Source organism: Hyla sarda, chromosome 7, assembly GCF_029499605.1.
Source record: "Hyla sarda isolate aHylSar1 chromosome 7, aHylSar1.hap1, whole genome shotgun sequence".
Classification (NCBI taxonomy): domain Eukaryota; kingdom Metazoa; phylum Chordata; class Amphibia; order Anura; family Hylidae; genus Hyla; species Hyla sarda.
In genome coordinates this window covers 193,143,602-193,168,909 of record NC_079195.1, presented here as the reverse complement: position 1 = coordinate 193,168,909, position 25,308 = coordinate 193,143,602, and the positions used below count along the sequence as shown (strand labels likewise).

The window sequence follows — 25,308 nt, the reverse complement described above, 5'->3', positions numbered from 1 at the left end:
ATCTATCTCATATCTATCTATCTATCTGTCTATCTCATATCTATCTATCTATCTATTCATCTATCTATCTATCTATCTATCTATCATCTATCTATCTATTCATCTATCTATCTCATATCTATCTATCTGTCTATCTCATATCTATCTATTTCATATCTATCTCATATCTATCTATCACATATCTATCCATCTGTCTATCTATCTCATATCTATCTATCTATCTACATATCAATCTATCTATATTATATCTATTATATAGCTTATATCTATCTCATATTCATCACCTATCTATCTCATATCTATCAATCTATCTATTATATAGCTCATATCTATCTCATATATATCACCTATCTATGTCATATCTATCTATCAATCTATCTATCTCATATCTATTATATAGCTTATATCTATCTCATATCTATCACCTAACTATCTCATATCTATCAATCTATCTATCTATTATATAGCTTATAGCTATCTCATTTCTATCTTCTATCTATCTATCTATCTCATATCTATCTATCTATTATATAGCTTATATGTATCTCATTTCTATCTTATATCTATATATCTCATATCTATTTACAATTTAGCTTATATCTATCTCACATCTATTTATCTATCTTTCCAATATCTATCCTATTATAATGTTGTTGCATTTATGCCCAATACATTAACGGTTCTCTACTTCACATTTGCCCGTGTGCATGTTCATTTCTCCAGCATGAATGATTAGTAGGTAGCCTTGTCTTCCTGACTCTCTGGCTGTAGACGGAACACTGGGTGTCATCCTGTGACTAATCCTGAGCGGTCACAGCACGATGGGAATACTTACAGCATCTGTCACCAGGGAACAGGTAGCTCAGTGTTATCAGCGGCACACGGCCAGCAGACTCCGCCCACCAAGAGGAATGCCACGTCATCGGCCGGAACCAGAGAGAGACTGCTGCTTGTTTCTGTACGGGTACATTGAAGCGGACACATCGAAAGGGTTCTGGCGCCATCTTGAGAGGGTCAAGAGACCTTCAATAGTATCATTTTTCATTATTTGTGTGAAATTCTCGCACAAGCAGTGTAAAATGATATAATGTCAGGGCTTAGATTGTCCGGCATGCTGGGAATTGTAGATTTGCAACAGCTGGAGGCACCCTGGTTGGGAAACATTGTGTCATGTACTGCAAGGTCACACATGTCTACAGAAATGTTCACCAATCTGTGGGTCCTCAGCTATTGCAAAACTACGACTCCCATCATTCCCTGACAGCAGGCATAAGGTATGACCTGACAGTCATGTTCTGACCAGTGGTCCTTAGATTTCCATGTTTTCTTTAGGCACATTAGGGCCTCATTCACACATTCTTTTTTAATTACTTTTATGTGTAAAAAATCTAAGGTGCAAATTAATTTTTTTTTTTTACAGAATTGCCATAAAAAATGTACCGAAAAACCCTAACACACATTTACACTTGTCCTTTGTTCACACAGTGCGATAGACTTATGTGAGGAACATCTCTAGCATATTAGGGCCCATTCGCACTACGTATTTTCTGAGCACAAATCCACTTACAAAATCTGGTGCAGCAGCCTCCCATTATTCTCAACAGGATTTTGCTCCACCATTTACACTACAGAATTTACAGACCCAAGACTCTGCCGAAAAAGGGACACATTCATACTTTTAGCAGAATCCGCTCTGAAATTCATTGCTGTGAATTGAACAAGCGCATTTCCCAGCGGTCCAGACAGAATGAGCCCTTACAGAAGCAGCTATGTTTACGGGACTTCTCCATATGCTGAGGAAAATCCGCAACTGAATTTCATATACTTAGGGGGAAATTTATTGAGCTGTTGTTTGCTTTTTTTTTATGTAAAATTGAATATGTGGTGAATTTTGTTTTCACAGAATTTATCATGATTTTTGCATAAGCGTAGGTAGTCATTGCATCCTGTGTACCATTGTTTACCTTATTTGCCGTATGAAGGCATGGTTTTCCATAAGGATGCGTTTTTGGGAGCTTTATCATTTACACAGTTTTTTTTTCTTCTAAGTCGCAAAATTTAGGTGTATCTGTACTCCACCTTTGACCAGGTACAGTTTATACACACTCAATCCAAAGCAAAAAGAGGATATTTACCATTATATTTACCATTTGTGTTTCTTCTTCAACACTGACATAGTTCACACAAAAATCAGCAGTTGTAAATTTGCCCCAAACGGTACAAGATTTGGTGGGGATTTTTTCTGCTGCCATTTTTGTGTGTGGAAACATTGAGGATTTTTTGCTGCATGAACATAAAGCAGGTAAAAAAAAAACAATGGTTGTCTATCAGAGAAAAACACTTCTAACCACCTGGAAAAAAAAAACTTCACTTAGAGCATTCTGTGTTTTGGAAAGAAAAAAGGCGTGACTCCATACCCCGTCCCCCAAACCCCCTGCCCAACTGCCCCAAAATGGGGAAAAAGACACAGAAAAAAAAAAAAAAAAAGATTTTATTGTGCTGGCAGCTTTATATTTCATTAGGCACTGTTCACACTACCAAGTCCAGCAAGAAAAATTTCCTGACCTTTGAATCCCGTACTGGAGCAGAAGTTACGAGGAATCGGGGGGAAATAAGCGTGAAATTCAAGCACAGATGCTCCAGTACTGCACAAATACAGCCTGCAGTCTCAGCACTGTATGGGCTTAAAGGGGTACTCCGATGCAGGACAGGTTATCCCCTATCCACAGGCTGGCCCGGCATGCTAATAGTGTGGATTTGCAACAGCTGGAGGCACACTGACACTGCGCTAAGGTAGCATCACAGTGTAGTTGTAATCTTCGAATATAGTTACGCCAAAAGGGATGGTTTACTGGCGCCATCTGGTGGTCATATGATAAAACGACATCCATAAGATTATATTGTTGTGATTATTATTTATTTCATAGCTCCATAAACTGCCAGAACACTTGAAATACAGAGGGGATTAAATACAAAAGGAACAAATGATAAAATTCCGAAATGCAATAGATTACATAAGAATACCGCGCAATAGACTGACACAGATAAAGGAAGGATCACTGAACAGTCTTCGAGAGATAGTGCTGCATATGACAGCTCACAACTGCTGATATACGATATACTACTATCACATTGGATAGTTTCAGCCAATACAGTTTATTCATTATATAATGCAAAGCTATATACTTTTCTAATATATGTATATATACAGTCATGGCCGTAAATGTTGGGACCGCTGAAATTTTTCAAGAAAATGAAGTATTTCTCACAGAAAGGATTGCAGTAACACATGTTTTGCTATACACATGTTTATTCCCTTTGTGTGTATTGGAACTAAACCAAAAAAGGGAGGAAAAAAGGCAAATTGGACATAATGTCACACCAAACTACAAAAATGGGCTAGACAAAATTATTGGCACCCTTAACTTAATATTTGGTTGCACACCCTTTGGAAAAAATAACTGAAATCAGTGGCTCCCTATAACCATCAATAAGCTTCTTACACCTCTCAGCCCGAATGTTGGACCACTCTTCCTTTGCAAACTGCTCTAGGTCTCTCTTATTGGAAGGCGCCTTTTCCCAATAGCAATTTTAAGATCTCTCCACAGGTGTTCAATGGGATTTAGATCTGGATTCATTGCTGCCACTTCAGAACTCTCCAGTGCTTTGTTGCCATCCATTTCTGGGTGCTTTTTGAAGTATGTTTGGGGTCATTGTCCTGCTGAAAGACCCAAGATCTGAGATGCAAACCCAGCTTTCTGACACTGGGCTGTACAGTGCGACCCAAAATCCATTGGTAATCCTCAGATTTCATGATGCCTTGCACACATTCAAGGCACCCAGTGCCAGAGGAAGCAAAACAACCCCAAAATATCATTGAACCTCCACCATATTTCACCATTTTTGGTAAAGAGTAGAATGATGTGCTTTACCAAAAAGCTCTATCTTGATCTCATCTGTCCACAAGATGTTTTCCCAGAAGGATTTTTGGCTTACTCAAGTTCATTTTGGCAAAATGTAGTCTCTATGTCAGTAGTGGGGTCCTCCTGGGTCTCCTACCATAGCTTTTCATTTCATTTAACTATTGACTGATAGTTCGCGTTGACACTGACGCAGGACAGCTTTAATATCTTTGGAACTTGTTTGGGGCTGCTTATCCACCATCCATACTATCCTGCGTTGACACCTTTCATAATTTTTTCTCTTCCGTCCATGCACAGGGAGATTAGCTACAGTGCCATGGGTTGCAAACTTTCTGATAATGTTGTGCACTGTGGACAAAGGCAAATCTATATCTCTGGAGATGGATTTATGACCTTGAGATCGTTGATATTTTTCCACAATTTTGGTTCTCAAGTCCTCAGACAGTTCTCTGTTGTCCATGCTTAGTGTGGCACACATCTGCTTTCAGGTGTGATTTTTATATTGCCCACACCTGTTACATGCCCCAGGTGAGTTTAAGGGAGCATCACATGCTTAAAACAATCTAATTTTTCCACAATTTTGAAAGGGTGACAATAATTTTGTCCAGACCATTTTTGGAGTTTGATGTCATTATGTCAAATTTGCCTTTTTTCCTCCCTTTTTTGGTTCAGTTCCAATACACACAAAGGGAATAAACATGTGTATAGCAAAACATGTGTTACTGCAATCCTTTTCTGTGAGTAATACTTCATTTTCTTGAAAAATTTCAGGGGTGACATCATTTACGGCCATGACTGTATATATATATATATATATATATAAGTGTGTGTGTGTGTGTGGATAGATAGAGTGGGCAAAAAAGTATTTAGTCAGCCCCCAATTGTGCAAGTTCTCCCACTTAAAAAGATAAAAGGGGCCTGTAATTTCATCATAGGTACATCTCAATTATGAGAGACATAATGAGGGGGAAAGAATACAAGAAATCACATTGTAGGATTTCTGTTACGCCAAGCGCTCCGGGTCCCCGCTCCTCCCCGGAGCGCTCGCTTCACCTCCTCCGCTGCAGCGCCCCGGTCACGTCCTCTGACCCGGGGCGCTGCGATCCTGCTGCTAGCCGGGATGCGATTCGCGATGCGGGTAGCGCCCGCTCGCGATGCGCACCCCGGCTCTCCTACCTGACTCGCTCCCCGTCTGTTCTGTCCCGGCGCGCGCGGCCCCGCTCCCTAGGGCGCGCGCGCGCCGGGTCTCTGCGATTTAAAGGGCCACTGCGCCGCTGATTGGCGCAGTGGTTCCAATTAGAGTTATCACCTGTGCACTCCCTATATTACCTCACTTCCCTTGCACTCCCTTGCCGGATCTTGTTGCCTTAGTGCCAGTGAAAGCGTTCCTTGTGTGTCCCTTGCCAGTGTTTCCAGACCTTCTGCCGTTGCCCCTGACTACGATCCTTGCTGCCTGCCCCGACCTTCTGCTACGTCCGACCTTGCTTCTGCCTACTCCCTTGTACCGCGCCTATCTTCAGCAGCCAGAGAGGTGAGCCGTTGCTAGTGGATACGACCTGGTCACTACCGCCGCAGCAAGACCATCCCGCTTTGCGGCGGGCTCTGGTGAAAACCAGTAGTGGCTTAGAACCGGTCCACTAGCACGGTCCACGCCAATCCCTCTCTGGCACAGAGGGTCCACTACCTGCCAGCCGGCATCGTGACAGTAGATCCGGCCATGGATCCCGCTGAAGTTCCTCTGCCAGTTGTCGCTGACCTCACCACGGTGGTCGCCCAGCAGTCACAACAGATTGCGCAACAAGGCCAACAGCTGTCTCAACTGACCGTTATGCTACAACAGTTGCTACCACAGCTTCAGCAGTCATCTCCTCCGCCAGCTCCTGCACCTCCTCCGCAGCGAGTGGCCGCTCCTGGGATACGCTTATCCTTGCCGGATAAGTTTGATGGGGACTCTAAGTTTTGCCGTGGCTTCCTTTCCCAATGTTCCCTGCATCTGGAGATGATGTCGGACCTGTTTCCCACTGAAAGGTCTAAGGTGGCTTTCGTAGTCAGTCTTCTGTCCGGAAAAGCCCTGTCATGGGCCACACCGCTCTGGGACCGCAATGACCCCGTCACTGCCTCAGTACACTCCTTCTTCTCGGAAATCCGAAGTGTCTTTGAGGAACCTGCCCGAGCCTCTTCTGCTGAGACTGCCCTGTTGAACCTGGTCCAGGGTAATTCTTCCGTTGGCGAGTATGCCGTACAATTCCGTACACTTGCTTCAGAATTGTCCTGGAATAATGAGGCCCTCTGCGCGACCTTCAAAAAAGGCCTATCCAGCAACATTAAAGATGTTCTGGCCGCACGAGAAATTCCTGCTAATCTACATGAACTTATTCACCTAGCCACTCGCATTGACATGCGTTTTTCTGAAAGGCGTCAGGAACTCCGCCAAGATATGGACTCTGTTCGCACGAGGCGTTTCGTCTCCTCGGCTCCTCTCTCCTCTGGTCCCCTGCAATCTGTTCCTGTGCCTCCCGCCGTGGAGGCTATGCAGGTCGACCGGTCTCGCCTGACACCTCAAGAGAGGACACGACGCCGTATGGAGAACCTCTGCCTGTACTGTGCTAGTACCGAACACTTCCTGAGGGATTGTCCTATCCGTCCTCCCCGCCTGGAAAGACGTACGCTGACTCCGCACAAAGGTGAGACAGTCCTTGATGTCTACTCCGCTTCTCCACGTCTTACTGTGCCTGTGCGGATGTCTGCTTCTGCCTTCTCCTTCTCTACAGTGGCCTTCTTGGACTCTGGTTCTGCAGGAAATTTTATTTTGGCCTCCCTCGTCAACAGGTTCAACATCCCAGTGACCAGTCTCGCCAGACCCCTCTACATCAATTGTGTAAATAATGAAAGATTGGACTGTACCATACGTTTCCGCACGGAGCCCCTTCTTATGAGCATCGGATCTCATCATGAGAGGATTGAACTTTTGGTCCTCCCCAATTGCACCTCGGAGATTCTCCTTGGACTTCCCTGGCTTCAACTTCATTCCCCAACCCTGGATTGGTCCACTGGGGAGATCAAGAGTTGGGGGTCCTCTTGTTCCAAGAACTGTCTAAAACCGGTTCCCAGTAACCCTTGCCGTAACTCTGTGGTTCCTCCAGTAACCGGTCTCCCCAAGGCCTATATGGACTTCGCGGATGTTTTCTGCAAAAAACAAGCTGAGACTCTACCTCCTCACAGGCCTTATGATTGCCCTATCGACCTCCTCCCGGGTACTACTCCACCCCGGGGCAGAATTTATCCTCTCTCTGCCCCAGAGACTCTTGCCATGTCCGAATACGTCCAGGAGAATCTAAAAAGGGGCTTTATCCGTAAATCCTCCTCTCCTGCCGGAGCCGGATTTTTCTTTGTCTCCAAAAAAGATGGCTCCCTACGTCCTTGCATTGACTACCGCGGTCTTAATAAAATCACGGTTAAGAACCGCTACCCCTTACCCCTCATCTCTGAACTCTTTGATCGCCTCCAAGGTGCCCACATCTTCACTAAATTGGACTTAAGAGGCGCCTATAACCTCATCCGCATCAGAGAGGGGGACGAGTGGAAAACGGCATTTAACACCAGAGATGGACACTTTGAGTATCTGGTCATGCCCTTTGGACTGTGCAATGCCCCTGCCGTCTTCCAAGACTTTGTCAATGAAATTTTTCGTGATCTATTATACTCCTGTGTTGTGGTATATCTGGACGATATCCTAATTTTTTCTGCCAATCTAGAGGAACACCGCCGGCATGTCCGTATGGTTCTTCAGAGACTTCGTGACAACCAACTCTATGCCAAAATTGAGAAATGTCTGTTTGAATGCCAATCTCTTCCTTTTCTAGGATATTTGGTCTCTGGCCAGGGACTACAGATGGATCCAGACAAACTCTCTGCCGTCTTAAATTGGCCACGCCCCTCCGGACTCCGTGCTATCCAACGCTTTTTGGGGTTCGCCAATTATTACAGGCAATTTATTCCACATTTTTCTACCATTGTGGCTCCTATCGTGGCTTTAACCAAGAAAAATGCTGATCCCAAGTCCTGGCCTCCTCAAGCAGAAGACTCCTTTAAACAACTCAAGTCTGCCTTTTCTTCGGCTCCCGTGCTCTCCAGACCTGACCCTTCCAAACCCTTCCTATTGGAGGTTGATGCCTCCTCAGTAGGAGCTGGAGCTGTTCTTCTACAAAAAAATCCTTCCGGGCATGCTGTCACTTGTGGTTTTTTCTCTAGGACCTTCTCTCCAGCGGAGAGGAACTACTCCATCGGGGATCGAGAACTTCTAGCCATTAAATTAGCACTTGAGGAATGGAGGCATCTGCTGGAGGGATCAAGATTTCCTGTTATTATCTACACCGACCACAAGAACCTCTCCTACCTCCAGTCGGCCCAACGGTTGAATCCTCGCCAGGCCCGGTGGTCTCTGTTCTTTGCCCGATTTAATTTTGAGATTCACTTTCGTCCTGCCGATAAGAACATTAGAGCCGATGCTCTCTCTCGTTCCTCGGATGCCTCAGAAGTTGATCTCCCTCCGCAACACATCATTCCACCTGACTGCCTGATCTCCACTTCTCCTGCCTCCATCAGACAGACTCCTCCAGGAAAGACCTTTGTTTCTCCACGCCAACGCCTCGGAATCCTCAAATGGGGTCACTCCTCCCATCTCGCAGGTCATGTGGGCATCAAGAAATCTGTGCAACTCATCTCCCGCTTCTATTGGTGGCCAACTCTGGAGACGGATGTTGGGGACTTTGTGCGAGCCTGCACTATCTGTGCCCGGGATAAGACTCCTCGCCAGAAGCCCGCTGGTTTTCTTCATCCTCTGCCTGTCCCCGAACAGCCTTGGTCTCTGATTGGTATGGATTTTATTACTGATTTACCCCCTTCCCGTGGCAACACCGTTATTTGGGTGGTCGTTGATCGATTCTCCAAAATGGCACATTTCATTCCTCTTCCTGGTCTTCCTTCTGCGCCTCAGTTGGCTAAACAATTTTTTGTACACATTTTTCGTCTTCACGGGTTGCCTACGCAGATTGTCTCGGATAGAGGGGTCCAATTCGTGTCTAAATTCTGGAGAGCTCTCTGTAAACAACTCAAGATTAAATTAAATTTTTCCTCTGCATATCATCCCCAGTCCAATGGACAAGTAGAAAGAATTAACCAGATCCTGGGTGATTATTTGCGACATTTTGTTTCCTCCCGCCAGGATGACTGGGCAGATCTCCTTCCATGGGCCGAATTCTCGTATAACTTCAGGGTCTCTGAATCTTCCTCCAAATCCCCATTTTTCGTGGTGTACGGCCGTCACCCTCTTCCCCCCCTCCCTACCCCCTTGCCCTCTGGTCTGCCCGCTGTGGATGAAATTTCTCGTGACCTTTCCATTATATGGAGAGAGACCCAAAATTCTCTCTTACAGGCTTCTTCACGCATGAAGAGGTTCGCGGATAAGAAAAGAAGAGCTCCCCCCGTTTTTTCCCCTGGAGACAAGGTATGGCTCTCCGCTAAATATGTCCGCTTCCGTGTCCCTAGCTACAAGTTGGGACCACGCTATCTTGGTCCTTTCAAAATTCTGTGTCAAATTAATCCTGTCTCTTATAAACTTCTTCTTCCTCCTTCTCTTCGTATCCCTAATGCCTTTCACGTCTCTCTTCTCAAACCACTCATCCTCAACCGTTTTTCTCCCAAATCTGTTCCTCCCACTCCTGTTTCCGGCTCCTCGGACGTCTTCTCGGTCAAGGAGATTTTGGCTGCCAAAAAGGTCAGAGGAAAAAATTTTTTTTTAGTAGACTGGGAGGGTTGTGGTCCTGAAGAGAGATCCTGGGAACCTGAGGACAGCATCCTTGACAAAAGTCTGCTCCTCAGGTTCTCAGGCTCCAAGAAGAGGGGGAGACCCAAGGGGGGGGGTACTGTTACGCCGAGCGCTCCGGGTCCCCGCTCCTCCCCGGAGCGCTCGCTTCACCTCCTCCGCTGCAGCGCCCCGGTCACGTCCTCTGACCCGGGGCGCTGCGATCCTGCTGCTAGCCGGGATGCGATTCGCGATGCGGGTAGCGCCCGCTCGCGATGCGCACCCCGGCTCTCCTACCTGACTCGCTCCCCGTCTGTTCTGTCCCGGCGCGCGCGGCCCCGCTCCCTAGGGCGCGCGCGCGCCGGGTCTCTGCGATTTAAAGGGCCACTGCGCCGCTGATTGGCGCAGTGGTTCCAATTAGAGTTATCACCTGTGCACTCCCTATATTACCTCACTTCCCTTGCACTCCCTTGCCGGATCTTGTTGCCTTAGTGCCAGTGAAAGCGTTCCTTGTGTGTCCCTTGCCAGTGTTTCCAGACCTTCTGCCGTTGCCCCTGACTACGATCCTTGCTGCCTGCCCCGACCTTCTGCTACGTCCGACCTTGCTTCTGCCTACTCCCTTGTACCGCGCCTATCTTCAGCAGCCAGAGAGGTGAGCCGTTGCTAGTGGATACGACCTGGTCACTACCGCCGCAGCAAGACCATCCCGCTTTGCGGCGGGCTCTGGTGAAAACCAGTAGTGGCTTAGAACCGGTCCACTAGCACGGTCCACGCCAATCCCTCTCTGGCACAGAGGGTCCACTACCTGCCAGCCGGCATCGTGACAATTTCTAATGAATTAATTGGTAAATTCCTCGGTAAAGTAAGTATTTGGTCACCTACAAACAAGCAAGATTTCTGGCTCTTCCAGACCTGTAACTTCTTCTTTAAGAGTCTCCTCTGTCTTCCACCCGTTATCTGTATTAATGGCACCTGTTTGAACTTGTCAGTGTAAAAGACACCTGTCCACAACCTCAAACGGTCACACTCCAAACTCCACTATGGCCAAGACAGAAGAGCTTTCGAAGGACACCAGAAACAAAATTGTAGACCTGCACCAGGCTGGGAAGACTGAAACTGCAATAGGCAAGCAGCTTGGTGTAAAGAAATCAATTATTAGAAAATGGAAGACATACAAGACCACTGATAATCTCCCTCGATCTGGGGCTCCACGCAATATCTCACCCCGTGGTGTCAAAATGATCACAAGAACGGTGAGCAAAGATCCCAGAACCACACAGGGGGACCTAGCGGATGACCTGCAGAGAGCTGGGACCAAAGTAACGTGTCCCCCTGCTTAAGCCAGTACACGTCTGGCCCGTCTGAAGTTTGCTAGAGAGCATTTGGATGATCCAGAAGAGTATTGGGAGAATGTCATATGGTCAGATGAACTTTTTGTTGAAAACTCAACTCATCATGTTTGGAGTTGCATCCAAAGAACACCATACCTACTGTGAAGCATGGGGGTGGAAACATGCTTTGGGGCTGTTTTTCTGCAAAGGGACCAGGACGACTGATCCTTGTAAAGAAAGGAATGAATGGGGCCATGTATCGCGAGATTTTGAGTGAAAACCTCCTCCCATCAGCAAGGGCATTGAAGATGAAATGTTGCTGGGTCTTTCAGCATGACAATGATCCCAAACACACCGCCCGGGCAACAAAGGAGTGGCTTCGTAAGAAGCATTTGAAGGTCCTGGAGTGGTCTAGTCAGTCTCCAGATATCATCCCCATAGAAAACATTTGGAGGGAGTTGAAAGTCTGTGTTGCCCAGCGACAGCCCCAAAACATCACTACTCTAGAGGAGATCTGCATGGAGGAATGGGCCAAAATACCAGCAGTATTGAGATGAACTTTTGTTATTGACCAAATACTTATTTTCCACCATAATTTGCAAATAAATTATTTAAAAATCAGACAATGTGATTTCATGGATTTTTTTTTCTCTCATTATGTCTCTTATAGTTGAGGTATATCTATGATGAAAATTACAGGCCTCTCATCTGTTTAACCCCTTAAGGACTCAGCCCATTTTGGCCTTAACGACTCAGACAATTAAATTTTTACGTTTTCATTTTTTCCTCCTCGCCTTCTAAAAATCATAACTCTTTTATATTTTCATCCACAGACTAGTATGAGGGCTTGTTTTTTGCGCGACCAGTTGTCCTTTGTAATGACATAACTCATTATATCATAAAATGTATGGCGCAACCAAAAAACACTATTTTTGTGGGAAAATTAAAATGAAAAACGCAATTTTGCTAATTTTGGAAGGTTTCCTTTTCATGCCGTACAATTTATGGTAAAAATGACATGTGTTCTTTATTCTGAGGATCAATACGATTAAAATGATACCCATTATTACATACTTTTATATTATTGTTGTGCTTAAAGAAAGTCACAAACTTTTTAACCAAATTAGTACGTTTATAATCCATTTTTTGCGCCATGATCTGTACTTTTTTTATACAACTTTTGCATATAAAAAACGTTTAATACATTTTTATAATTTTTTTTTTTAATAAAATGTATTTAAAAAGTAGCAATTTTGGACTTTTTTTTTTCGTTCACGCCGTTCACCGTACGGGATCATTAACATTTTATTTTAATAGTTCGGACATTTACGCACGCGGAGATACCAAATATGTCTATAAAATTAATTTTTTACGCTTTTTGGGGGTAAAATAGGAAAAAACTTACGTTTTACTTTTTTATTGGGGGAGGGGATTTTTCACTTTTTTTTAACTTTTACTTTTACATTTTTTTTACATTTTTTTTTACACTTGAATAGTCCCCATAGGGGAATATTCATAGCAACACCATGATTGCTAATACTGATCTGTTCTATGTATAGGACATAGAACAGATCAGTGTTATCGGCGATCTTCTGCTCTGGTCTGCTCGATCTCAGACCAGAGCAGAAGACGCCGGGAGCCGGACGGAGGAAGGTGAGGGGACCTCCGTGCAGCGTTCTGAATGATCGGATCACCGCAGCAGCGCTGCGGGCGATCCGATCATTCATTCAAATCGCGCACTGCCGCAGATGCCGGGATCTGTATTGATCCCGGCACCTGAGGGGTTAATGGCGGACGCCCGCGAGATCGCGGGCGTCGGCCATTGCCGGCGGGTCCCTGGCTGCGATCAGCAGCCGGGATCAGCCGCGCATGACACGGGCATCGCTCCGATGCCCGCGGTTATGCACAGGACATAAATGTACATCCTGGTGCGTTAAGTACCACCGCACCAGGACGTACATTTACGACCTGCGTCCTTAAGGGGTTAAGTGGGAGAACTTGCACAATTGGTGGCTGACTAAATACTTTTTTCCCACTGCGTATAAATATATAACCTTCATTTTTTACTTTCAATGTCCTTATCATGTGATGTACACACAGACACAACACAGTTCATTTTAGTACAAGTATCAGAGATGGGTCTTGTAAGGGTGCCGTCACATATATATGGTAATCAAACTTAGTAAACAGATGCCACAACTGATAGCATGGACCAGACTGATAGCATCCAGTTATTTCTGCAGACCGGCAAACCGGCATCCCAGTTGAGGCGCCGGATAATACTGAACTCTTCCATTCGAATGGCATTAGTTCAATCATAAGTTTATTTCTAGCTCTTTTGTACAGTACCAGAGGGAAACTAAACTGGATCACCAGATATATGTGAAGGCCACCTAATGCATCCCGCATCGATGTATCTAGTGACCAGGACAAAATGTTCTTCACTAGAACAAAGAATGTACTAATAATAACCTTTATTTCCTGACACCATTTATTTTAACCCCTTAAATGGGCACTGTCAGAATCAAAAAACATTTATATGTTGTACATCCTGACAAAACATTAACCTTTCTAATATACTTTATATAAATGTATCTCCTTTTTATAGAAATGATGGCTTATATAAAAAAAAAAGCTTGTAAATTACACAGATTTGTAAATTACTTCTATTAAAAAATCTTATTCCTTCCAATAATTATCAGCTGCTGAAGTTGAGTTGTTATTTTCTGTCTGACAACAGTGCTCTCTGCTGACATCTCTGCTTGTCTCGGGAACTGCACAGAGTAGAAGAGGTTTGCTATAGGGATTTGCTTCTACTCTGGACAGTTCCTGAGACAGGTGTCATCAGAGAGCACTTAGACAGAAATGAACTACTCAACTTCAGCAGCTTATATGTACTGAAAGGATTAAGATTTTTTAATAGAAGTAATTTACAAATCTGTTTAATTTTTGGAGCCAGTTGATATATAAAAAAAACAGTTTTTTCCTGGATAACCCCTTTAATTAAGCTGTCGCAAAACTACAGCACTCAGCATGCCAGTGGCTGTCTAGGCATGCTAGTTATAGTTTTGCAATAAAGCGTCTGGGCTGCAGGTTAGACACCTAAGCTGTAAAGTCTTAAAGAAGTATTCTTCGTTATATTTAGCTCTACATTCAGCAGCCCCCTTAAAGAATGAATGGAGGGGTGATGAGCATGCACAACTCACCGTTCCATTCACAACAAAGGTCTGGGCCCTGTTTTGGAGATCACAGTGTCCGAGCAATAGGACTCACCATGATGTGACACTTATCTCCTTACCCTGTGGATAGGACATACCGTATTTTTCGCCCTATAGGACGCACCGGCGTATAAGACGCACCCTATTTTTAGGTGCAAAATCTAAAAAATTAAAGATTTTGAACCCAATAGTGGTCTTCAACCTGCGGACCTCCAGATGTTGCAAAACTACAACTCCCAGCATGCCCGGACAGCCAACGGCTGTCCGGGCATGCTGGGAGTTGTAGTTTTGCAACATCTGGAGGTCCGCAGATTGAAGACCACTGCATAGGAGGTAATACTCACGTGTCCCCGCCGCTCCGGACCCATCACCGCTGCCCTGGATGTCGCTCCATCGCTGTCGCCGTGTCCCCTTCGCTCTGCTTCCGGCCTGCTGCTGAACGTCTCTGCTGCCGGCCGGGTATCCTCGCTCTCCGTCACCGTCATCACGTCGTTACGCACACCGACGCACGTATGCGAGGACGTGATGACAAGGAAGGAGAGGGCCGGCCATACAGGAGATCCCTGAACGGAGAAGACACCGAGGAGGCAGGTAAGGTCCCTCCCAGTGTCCTGTAAGCACTAACCCGGCTATTCAGTCGGGCTGTTCGGGACCGCCGCGGTGAAATCGCGGCGGTCCCGAACAGCCTGACTGAACAGCGGGATTAGTGTCACTTTCCCTTCAGACGCGGCGGTCAGCTTTGATCGCCACGTCTGAAGGGTTAATACAGGGCATCTCCGCGATCGGTGATGTCCTGTATTAGCCGCGGGTCCCGGACGAATAAGACGCACCGACTTTTTCCCCCCAGTTTTGGGGAAGAAAAAGTGCGTCTTATATGGCGAAAAAAACGGTAAGTAAATATACTTCTTTAACCCCTTAAGGACCAATGCAAATAAACCTGTACGCCCCTGAAAGACCAGGCCTGTTTTTTCAAATCGGGGATGTCTGTCTTTATTAGAGAATAACTCTGGTAACGTTTTGCCAATCACGATAATTATGACATTGTTTTTTTGTCACAAGTTGTCCTTCATGTACATAGTAAAAGTAAGCCGATATCATTTGTAGTTTTTTTTTACAATGCAAAAAATCATTAAATTTTTACCAAAAATTTACGATTTTTTGCTATTTTAACACTAATTGGTTGCATATATTTATACTTACTGACCAAATAGTTCATGAAACTTATACTTTCAGATGTCTACTTTATTTTGACGTCATTTTTTAGTTTTTAATTAACATTTTAAATTAGTTAGAACCCTAACAATTTAACTTGAAATTTTGAAAATTTTGAAAATTTGAAAAGTAAATTTTTTTTATGTGCTATGCAAGGTTTGCAGAAATTAAAAGGTAGTAGAACATAGGAACACCCCCCCAAATGACCCCATTTTAAAAACTAGACCCCTCAAGGTATTCGCTAGGGGGTACAGTGAGTATTTTAACAGGAATTATTACAAAGTCAGTGTTAAAAATTCGAAAATTGCAATTTTTCACAAATGCATCATTTGGGGGGCATATTTTTTGTACATCACTTCTGATATTGAAAGAAATGCACCCTATATTTTATTTAGCTGCTTGTCCCATGTTCGGAAATACCCCCGCTTTGGCCATATATGGTTCCTTGGCCGCGTGGTAGGACTCAGAAGGAGAGGAGCGCCATTTGGCTTTCAGGGCAGAACAGTACCCCCACAAGTGACCCCATTTATATACCGCACCCCTACAAGTTATTGGCTGGTCGGCTGGCAGTATAACGCGTCTGTCTGTGACAGTTAAGGCTCCTGATAGATATATCCGCCATGTTGTGGGAATAAGCACCCGCTCATGGCGAATATATCCATCACTGCTGCGGCTGGGTAGCTCAGTGTGTCCGCTCATGACTGCCGGCGGAAAATCCGCCACTATGAGTGGACGCACAAAGCTACCCAGCCGCAGCAGCGAGCTCATTACCGTGACTGCTGCATAATGTGTAGGATCACGTGGCGGACATCCGCAGCATATTACATGCTGCGGATGTCCGGCAATGCGATCCTACACATTATGCTTTTTTTTTTTATTAGATTCATTTAATAAATGTATATTTAATATATATTTTTTTTTACACTTTTATTACATTTTTATTTATTTTTACACTTTTATTTTATTTATTTTCACACTTTTTAATGCTTTGGAATACTTAGTATTCCAAAGCATTGTAGTTATATGCTGCCTGCCAGTTTTCACTAGCAGGCAGCATATTTCACTGGCAGGCAATACCAAGGGCAGACCTGGGGGTCTTTGTAGGACCCCCGGCAGCCCAGGTATGCAGCAGCACCCCGCGATCGCGATGCGGGGTGCTGCAGAAGAGACAGAGGGAGCCCCCTCCCTCTGTCAGAACTCCTTACAGCGCGCGATCACTTCTGACCGCGGCTGTAGGGGTTAAACTGTCGGGAGTGAAGTGAACTTCACTCCCGGCAGTGCGGCCACACACAGCACCCCGCGATCGCGCTGCGGGGTGCTGCAGAGGAGACAGAGGGAGCCCCCTCCCTCTGTCAGAACTCCTTACAGCCGCGGTCACTTCTGACCGCGGCTGTAAGGGTTAAACTGCCGGGAGTGAAGTGAACTTCACTCCCGGCAGTGCGGCAGGTCCCGGCCAGCCGCGGACACACACAGCACCCCGCGATCGCGATGCGGGGTGCTGCAGGGGTGACAGAGGGAGCTCCCTCTGTCATAACACTTACAGCCCGCGGTCACTTCCGACCGCGGCTGTAAGGGTTAAAACTGCCGGGACCGAAGTTTACTTCGGTCCTGGCAGTGCAGCAGGGTCCCGGCTGTGTGATACAGCCGAGTCCCTGCCGCGATCTCGTGGGTGCACTGGACAGCACCCACGAGAAGAATGGACGAGTATAGACGTCCAGGTGCGGGAACGCCCGCCAACCTGGACGTCTATACTCGTCCTTGGTCGTTATCGGGTTAAGCCTCTTCTCTTTTTCTTTATCTCCTTACAATCAGATCATGCTCTTTTACAAGTGTTTTTCTTCTGTTAAAAGAGAAATGCAGCTTAATATAACTTGTCCGAACACTGGGACTCCCGCGATCTCCTGTACAGGGCCCCGGCTCTGCTGCGGCTCTCCCCGTGCAGGAGGCGTGTCGGCCGTAGAGTGATGCTGCGGCCTACACGCCCACTCCATGTATCTCTATGGGAGAGGCAGAGATGCAGCATTCGTGCATCCCCACCTCTCCCATAGAGCTGAATGCAGGGGAGGGGAATGTCTGTCGACATCTTAGTGAGGTCGACGACAAAAGCATTAGCCAGGCAGAGCCGTGGCAGTGCCGGGTCTCCGTACGCGTAAATTACTTCCACTTAAAATCTTAATTCTCCCAGTACTTATCAGCTGCTGGATGCTCCAGAGTAAGTTGTGTAGTTCTTTCTAGTCAGACCATTGTGCTTACTGCAGACACCTCTGTCCATTTCAGGAACTGTCCAGAGCAGGAGAGGTTTGCTATGGGGATTTGCTCCTGCTCTGGGCAGTTCCTGATATAGACAGAGGTGGCAGCAGAGAGCACTGTGGTCAGACTGGAAAGAACTTAATAACTTCCTCTGTAGTATACCGCAGCTGATAAGTGTCTGGCACCAATTGATTTTTCTTCCACCAGAGTACCTCTTTAAGGGTGCGTTCACATAGCAATTTAGGACCACTCAGAAATGTGCAGTCTCCATAGACGGCAATGCATTTCCGAGAGAATTCTGGAAAAATTTACTAGTTTATTCTTTCTGTGGAGTCTGGAATTTAAATTCAGCAGCAAAAGGCTTCTGCTGTGGAAATTCTGCCATATGCATGGTGCAGCAAGATCCCATTGAAAACAATGGGAGGCTGCTGCAACGGAATTTTCAAGCTGGATTCTGTTCGGAAATTCCGCCATATAATTGCTCAATGAGGGTACGTTTACAAGGATGGGATATTTTTGGGAATTTGAACAGTGAAGTAGCATGTGGGAAATCCATAGCATATTACAGTACACTGCACATGCATAACTTGACCTGTGTTGCAGGTTTTCAATCTGTAGTAATTTTATGTTGCTGATATGCAAAAATTTGTATTGGGTTTTTGACGTCTTCTTCAAGTTACTGTATGCCTCTTTATTGGCACCAGCAAGAAAGACTAATTTTGATTTCTTCTATAGGTTTCCCTCCACTATGTACATAACCTTGCAGTGGAAATAGACACTTTTTACATATAATTGTATTTTCTGTAAATGCTCCTCCTGAACAAAATAGAATCGGTTTCTTATTTGCATTCATGTACAGAGGTATATTTGTGTCGCAGTAGAAGGTCTGCCCAGCAACCTGGTGTGTAATTGCAATGCTATTTATTTTAATAATAAATCTGTCTTGTAGCAGGACGTGACTGTGGACTGCGGTGGAAAACACTGACAGGGCGGAGAGCTGATGCCAGTCGTTTGTTCATTAGAGAAGCTCATTGAAGGGGATAGTTCCACCGAGATCTGGTGCAGGTAAATTGTGATAACGAATGCGGGCAGGAAAACGGGCAATTAGCAGCGCAGCCGGCGTGATATATCTCATAACCTGTCTGTAGGGATCAACATTAGGTGTCTGAGATACAGGTTATATAAACATAAAAAGAAGAGGCCACCCTGCAATTCAATTCCTAAAAAATAAAAGTCACCTTGTCGAAATCAATAACACATTATATACTGTATGATAAGGAAGCCAGTGCTGATATGCAAACCTGGGGATTAAAACGGGACAGAAAAATCTGACTAAAATATATCATCCAACTTAGGCTAGACAAAAAGATAAAATGGGACAACAGTAGTAAGAAAAAAAACACAACATTACATTAATAAATAAATGCTGAATTAAAGACTATAGACATCTTTTTTTTGTTCATTTGATTCCTAAATGCAAAATGAAACAACTTTCAAAAAAGTCTTCATTAAGTATTTCACACCATAAGTTGCTTTTGCAGTGTTAGAGATAGGAGGAAGAAAGGAAGGAGGAGTAAGTTACACACCAGCTCAAAGAGTGGACAGGGGGGAGAGAAACTCTAAAGCGCCGTTCACATAGGCTGGAGAAAGAGAGAAGAGCAGATACAAAAAGCAAGAATAAAAGAAAAATTATTATTCTGATTATTTAAAGGTGTTCATAGTCTTTAAAGTAAGGCACACTATGAGCTGTAGACATGAACTGACAGATAATGCTACATTAGCACAAATGTCACCTTTTCTAAAGCTAAGTCGTAAAATAAGGTTTTTTTTTTGTTTGGGTTGAAGTGTCAAGGGGGTGGGGCTGAATTGCTGAACTGCTACTTCGGCAGCTCAGTCTCGCCTTCTGAACACTTCAGCCCCAAAGAAAAACTTTATTTTAGGACTTTTGCAAAGGCCTTCAGTTTTTTTATTAAACAAAAAGGTGACATTCGTGCTATTGTACAACATCTGTCAGCTCACGTCTACAACTTATAGTGTGCATATGAGCTGACAGATTCACTTTGTACACTGCTCAAAAAAATTAAGGGAACACTGAGATAACACATCCTAGATCTTAATGAATGATCTAATCCTTTGAAATACTTTCGTCTTTACATAGTTTAATGTGCTGACAACAAAATCACACAAAAATTATCAATGGAAATCAAATTTATCAACCCATGGAGGTCTGGATATGGAGTCACACTCAAAATCAGAGTGGAAAACCCCACTACAGGCTGATCCAACTTTGATGTAATGTCCTTAAAACAAGTAAAAATGAGGCTCAGTAGTGTGTGTGGCCTTCATGTGCCTGGGTATGCTCCTGATGAGGGGACGGATGGTCTCCTGAGGGATGTCCTCCCAGACCTGGACTAAAGCATCCACCAACTCCTGGACAGTCTGTGGTGCAATGGGGTGTTGGTGGATGGAACGAGACATGATGTCCCAGATGTGCTCAATCGATTCAGGTCTGGGAAATGGGCGGGCCAGTCGATAGCATCAATGTCTTCCTCTTTCAGGAAATGTTGACACACTCCAGCCACGAGGTCTAGCATTGTCTTGCATTAGGAGGAACCCAAGGCCAACCGCACCAGCATATGGTCTCACAAGGGATCTGAGGATCTCACCTCGGTACCTAATGGCAGTCAGGCTACCTCTGGCAAGCACATGGAGGACTGTGTGGCCCCCAAAGAAATGCCACCCCACACCATTACTGACCCACCACCAAACCGGTCATGCTGGAGGATGTTGCAGGCAGCAGAATGTTCTCCACGGCATCCCCAGACTCTGTCACGACTGTCACATGTGGTCAGTGTGAACCTGCTTTCTTCTGTGAAGAGCACAGGGCGCCAGTGATGAATTGGCCAATCTTGGTGTTCTCTTGCAAATGCATACAAAGTGCCAACATTTATTTGCATGTTCCCATACCATGCAAAATTAGAACATCAAAGAGAAAACCAGGGTATTCAGGGACACAAATTTCAAACTTTATTGTTTTAGAAAAAAGGACATACATTTAAAAACATTTAAAAAAGGGGGGTACAAAATACCAAGATGGTCCTACAGATGCACAACCGGAGGTCCATAGAACAAGAGGTTAATCACCAAGGAAATACCTATATATACAGATGGCTATAAAGAGCCTACTTTGTAATAGCAAAAGTGTCCCAGCTAGTGGCTATATTTAGTAAGGTAACAGCCATATACATTTATACACATAGCAAGAGGTTGTTAGTTTCACCTTCTAAGGACACACCAGGACCTCCGTCACCCAACGTTTCGCAATTAGATGCTTCTTCCGGGGCGTAGTTTACTGTGGGTCTGCCACCTATTTATACACCTAAATAGCCTATCATATGTGTCAACGTAGTATTGCCTCACCTCCGGGTATGTGTCATCCCTGCTTCCTTATTTCGCGCCGTGTCACATGACCCGTCGTGTCATGTGACTGCTTATCGCGAGATCTAAAGGTCACGGGATTCATTATACCATCGCGAGATCCTACCATCGCGAGATCCTACCATCATGTGGTATCCCGCTGCCTGAGCCGTGGACATGTCAGGTGACCATCCTGGTCACATGACACATCATAGATTAAAGCATAATACGGGGAATTAACTCCCAAACCATGGGGACCACATTAATGACGATCTCCCTCTATATTTATACATATTGGAGACTCCGATAGAGTGCTACCTACAGGTAAAAAAGGTGAAAGTTTGAGAGTAAAAAAGTGCAATAGTTATCGATACCGATAAGTAAAAATGAAAGGTGCAAAAGTGCAGTGTTTGCCGAAATCTTTAACTCAGCTATTGGGACATGTAAAACAGTTATTATAAACTGTAATGAATTATTGGAGAAGGGGGAGAATAATACTAATTATATATAGGATGATATATATGGGTAATGAATTGTTGGAGAAGGGGGAGAATAATATGAAATAGGTCATTAGTTGTAATACACAGGATGATATATATAGGTCATTTGGTTTATTTATTCAATATTTTCTATATTCTTTATTATACTTACAGTTTATAATAACTGTTTTACATGTCCCAATAGCTGAGTTAAAGATTTCGGCAAACACTGCACTTTTGCACCTTTCATTTTTACTTATCGGTATCGATAACTATTGCACTTTTTTACTCTCAAACTTTCACCTTTTTTACCTGTAGGTAGCACTCTATCGGAGTCTCCAATATGTATAAATATAGAGGGAGATCGTCATTAATGTGGTCCCCATGGTTTGGGAGTTAATTCCCCGTATTATGCTTTAATCTATGATGTGTCATGTGACCAGGATGGTCACCTGACATGTCCTCGGCTCAGGCAGCGGGATACCACATGATGGTAGGATCTCGCGATGGTAGGATCTCGCGATGGTATAATGAATCCCGTGACCTTTAGATCTCGCGATAAGCAGTCACATGACACGACGGGTCATGTGACACGGCGCGAAATAAGGAAGCAGAGATGACACATACCCGGAGGTGAGGCAATACTACGTTGACACATATGATAGGCTATTTAGGTGTATAAATAGGTGGCAGACCCACAGTAAACTACGCCCCGGAAGAAGCATCTAATTGCGAAACGTTGGGTGACGGAGGTCCTGGTGTGTCCTTAGAAGGTGAAACTAACAACCTCTTGCTATGTGTATAAATGTATATGGCTGTTACCTTACTAAATATAGCCACTAGCTGGGACACTTTTGCTATTACAAAGTAGGCTCTTTATAGCCATCTGTATATATAGGTATTTCCTTGGTGATTAACCTCTTGTTCTATGGACCTCCGGTTGTGCATCTGTAGGACCATCTTGGTATTTTGTACCCCCCTTTTTTAAATGTTTTTAAATGTATGTCCTTTTTTCTAAAACAATAAAGTTTGAAATTTGTGTCCCTGAATACCCTGGTTTTCTCTTTGATGTTCTCTTGCAAATGCCAAACGTCCTGCACGATGTTGGGCTGTAAGCACAACCCCCACCTGTGGATGTTGAGCTCTGTTTCTGACGTTTGAGTGGACACATGCATATTTGTGGCCTGCTGAAAGTCATTTTGCAGGGCTGTTGCCCTCCTCCACATCTCCTGATGTACTGGCCTGTCTCCTGGTAGCGCCTCCATGCTCTGGACACTACCCTGACAGACACAGCAAACCTTCTTGCCACAGCTCGCATTGATGTGCCATGCTGGATGAGCTGCACTACCTGAGCCATTTGTGTGGGTTGTAGACTCCGTCTCATGCCACCACTAGAGTGGAAGCACCGCCAGCATTCAAAAGATACCAAAACATCAGCCAGGAAGCATAGGAACTGAGAAGTGGTCTATGGTCACCACCTGCAGAACCACTCCTTTATTGGGGGGTGTCTTTCTAATTGCCTATAATTTCCACCTGATGTCTGTTTCATTTGCACAACAGCATGTGAAATTGATTGTCAGTGTTGCTTCCTGAGTGGATAGTGGGATTTCACAGAAGTGTGATTGACTTGGAGTTACATTGTGTTGTTTTAGTATACCCTTTATTTTTTGAGCAGTGTATTTGTATTATACACATTATAAAGATAACTTGTTAGTTTTATCGGAGAGTTCACTGTACCAAAACGAAACTCCCTAAAATTGCTAAATTGTGTTATTTTCTTTCAATCCCCCCCTTTTCTGCAAATAATAATTTTATTTTTGCGCTGTAAATTTTACGGTAGATTGATAGGTGTCATTACAAAGCACATCTGGTCACACAAAAAATAAGCCCTCTTATGGCTGGAAAAATAAAAGAGGAAAATCAAAAAGAGTTGTGTCTCTTAAAGGCAAGGAGAAAAAATGAAACATTTTAATTGCCTGTGTCCTTAAGGGGTTTCCACAAAGGATGATGGTCTTTTGATCCCTAAGACATAATAAAATTAGATATTAATTAGCAGCAAGACCATTTTGGGCAGTGTTTAAAGGGGTACTCCACTAGACATCTTATCCCCTATCCATCAGAAGAAGAGTCTCAACCTTCCTTCCCCTTTTTGGTTATCATTACATAGTACTATGTTTTGCCAGGAATGCCCCATTTTAGGCATACCTATGAAGGGTAGCAAAAGCACACCACAGTCTACCATTCTACAGGCTGGAAGATGAGCTATGCTCATCTTCCAGCTATATCTAAAAATCGATGGAGGTCTGTGTGACAGTAGCGCTTTCCAATAAAGTGTCTCATCCGTGAGGCCAGACAGTGTTTCACCAGAATGTAAAAAAGATTTACTGAATTATGAAACATCTTCCCTTACATTAAGATAAAGCAGGAAAACATACCGTTTCTATGTTCATAATTAAGAAATAAATTGTACTTATTATTTAAAATTACTTCTAATTAAAAAAAAAATACGGAAAAGAATCTTGCCCATTGCTTTGACTGTAATGAACAGACGGGTCATTGTTCTATTTCCTAATTTTTCCAGTGCTTGGAAAAATACGAATGCACAAATTAAAAATAGCAATTGTATTTGCCAAATTTGTAATGGTCTTTTAAGATTTGTGGTCAAAATAATTACACACAGTGTGCTATTGAATTAATCTCAGAGATATCTGGTATTCTTACTTTATAATTGTTTTAGGGAAATCTCTAAAATGAACTTAACATTCTAATCAGTGCAAGGAAGGAGCCTCCTTGCCATTGTTAGCTATAACTACAAACGACTTCCTAGCAGCCAGACATACTTAGTGACATGACCTGCTAGATCTGCATACACTTAAAGGGTACCTGTCACATTTTTCCAGCCACAGGAAATATGTAAAGCTCCCGGGCAATATCATGGCCTGAGACTTGCTCCAAGACTGAGGCAATTAGAGGACATTGTCCCATGTAAAATCTGTGGGACTTCAGGAAATTCATCCTCTGAATGCATCAGTCTCGAGATTGCCCAGTAGCTTTAAAGGAAAACTGTCATATGTTTTGTCCCGCACTATCCGTGGGTACCTGTGGATAGTGCGGGAGACGCTGAACATTTTGAGTCCTACCTTGCCCGGATCCGCTGCGTCGTTCGCCCGTTATAGCTGTTTTCTGTATATTCAAATTAGCTGCTAACTGGCAGGGACGGGGTTACTGCCTTCAACTGGCACTGTGATGTAACCGCCGCCCGGCCCGCAGCACCGCTGGCTAATGAATTTTCATACGTTGTCTTACACTCTCTGTCTCATCTCGGCCGAGTCCTGGGAGTGCGCGGGATTTCCTACTATACCCGGAAGCGGTCTTCAGCATTGCTTCATTTGTCCAGAGCAGCGCTGGAGTAAGGGTGCATGCGCAGTATCGTCCAGGACTCAGCTGAGATGAGACAGAGAGTGTAAGACAATGTATGAATATTCATTAGCCAGCGGTGCTGCGGGCTGGGCGGCAGTTACGTCACAGTGCTAGTTGAAGGCAGTAACCCTGCCCGTGCCAGTTAGCAGCTAATTTTAATATACCGAAAACCAGCGATAATGGGCGAACGGCGCAGCGGATCTGGGCAAGGTAGGACTCAAAATGTTCAGCGTCACCCACACTATCCACAGGTAC

General features: G+C 44.4%; 1 protein-coding gene across 9 annotated transcripts in view; it reads right to left on the bottom strand.

Annotated features, from left to right (window-relative positions):
- The window catches only part of SEC16B (SEC16 homolog B, endoplasmic reticulum export factor), a 293,732-nt gene extending 268,819 nt beyond the window's left edge, over positions 1 to 24,913 (bottom strand). For 5 of the 9 annotated variants that reach the window (XR_008846564.1, XR_008846565.1, XM_056531987.1 and 2 more), the window contains exons 1-2: positions 24,774 to 24,858; positions 836 to 956 (exon numbers count right to left, since the gene is read on the bottom strand). The gene's annotated coding sequence lies outside the window, so the exon portion shown is untranslated. Of the gene's footprint in view, positions 1 to 693; positions 713 to 835; positions 957 to 24,773 lie in introns of those variants that run through there. The other 4 variants (XM_056531981.1, XM_056531984.1, XM_056531983.1 and 1 more) reach the window with 4 other exon arrangements.
- Positions 24,914 to 25,308: the final 395 nt, after the last annotated feature.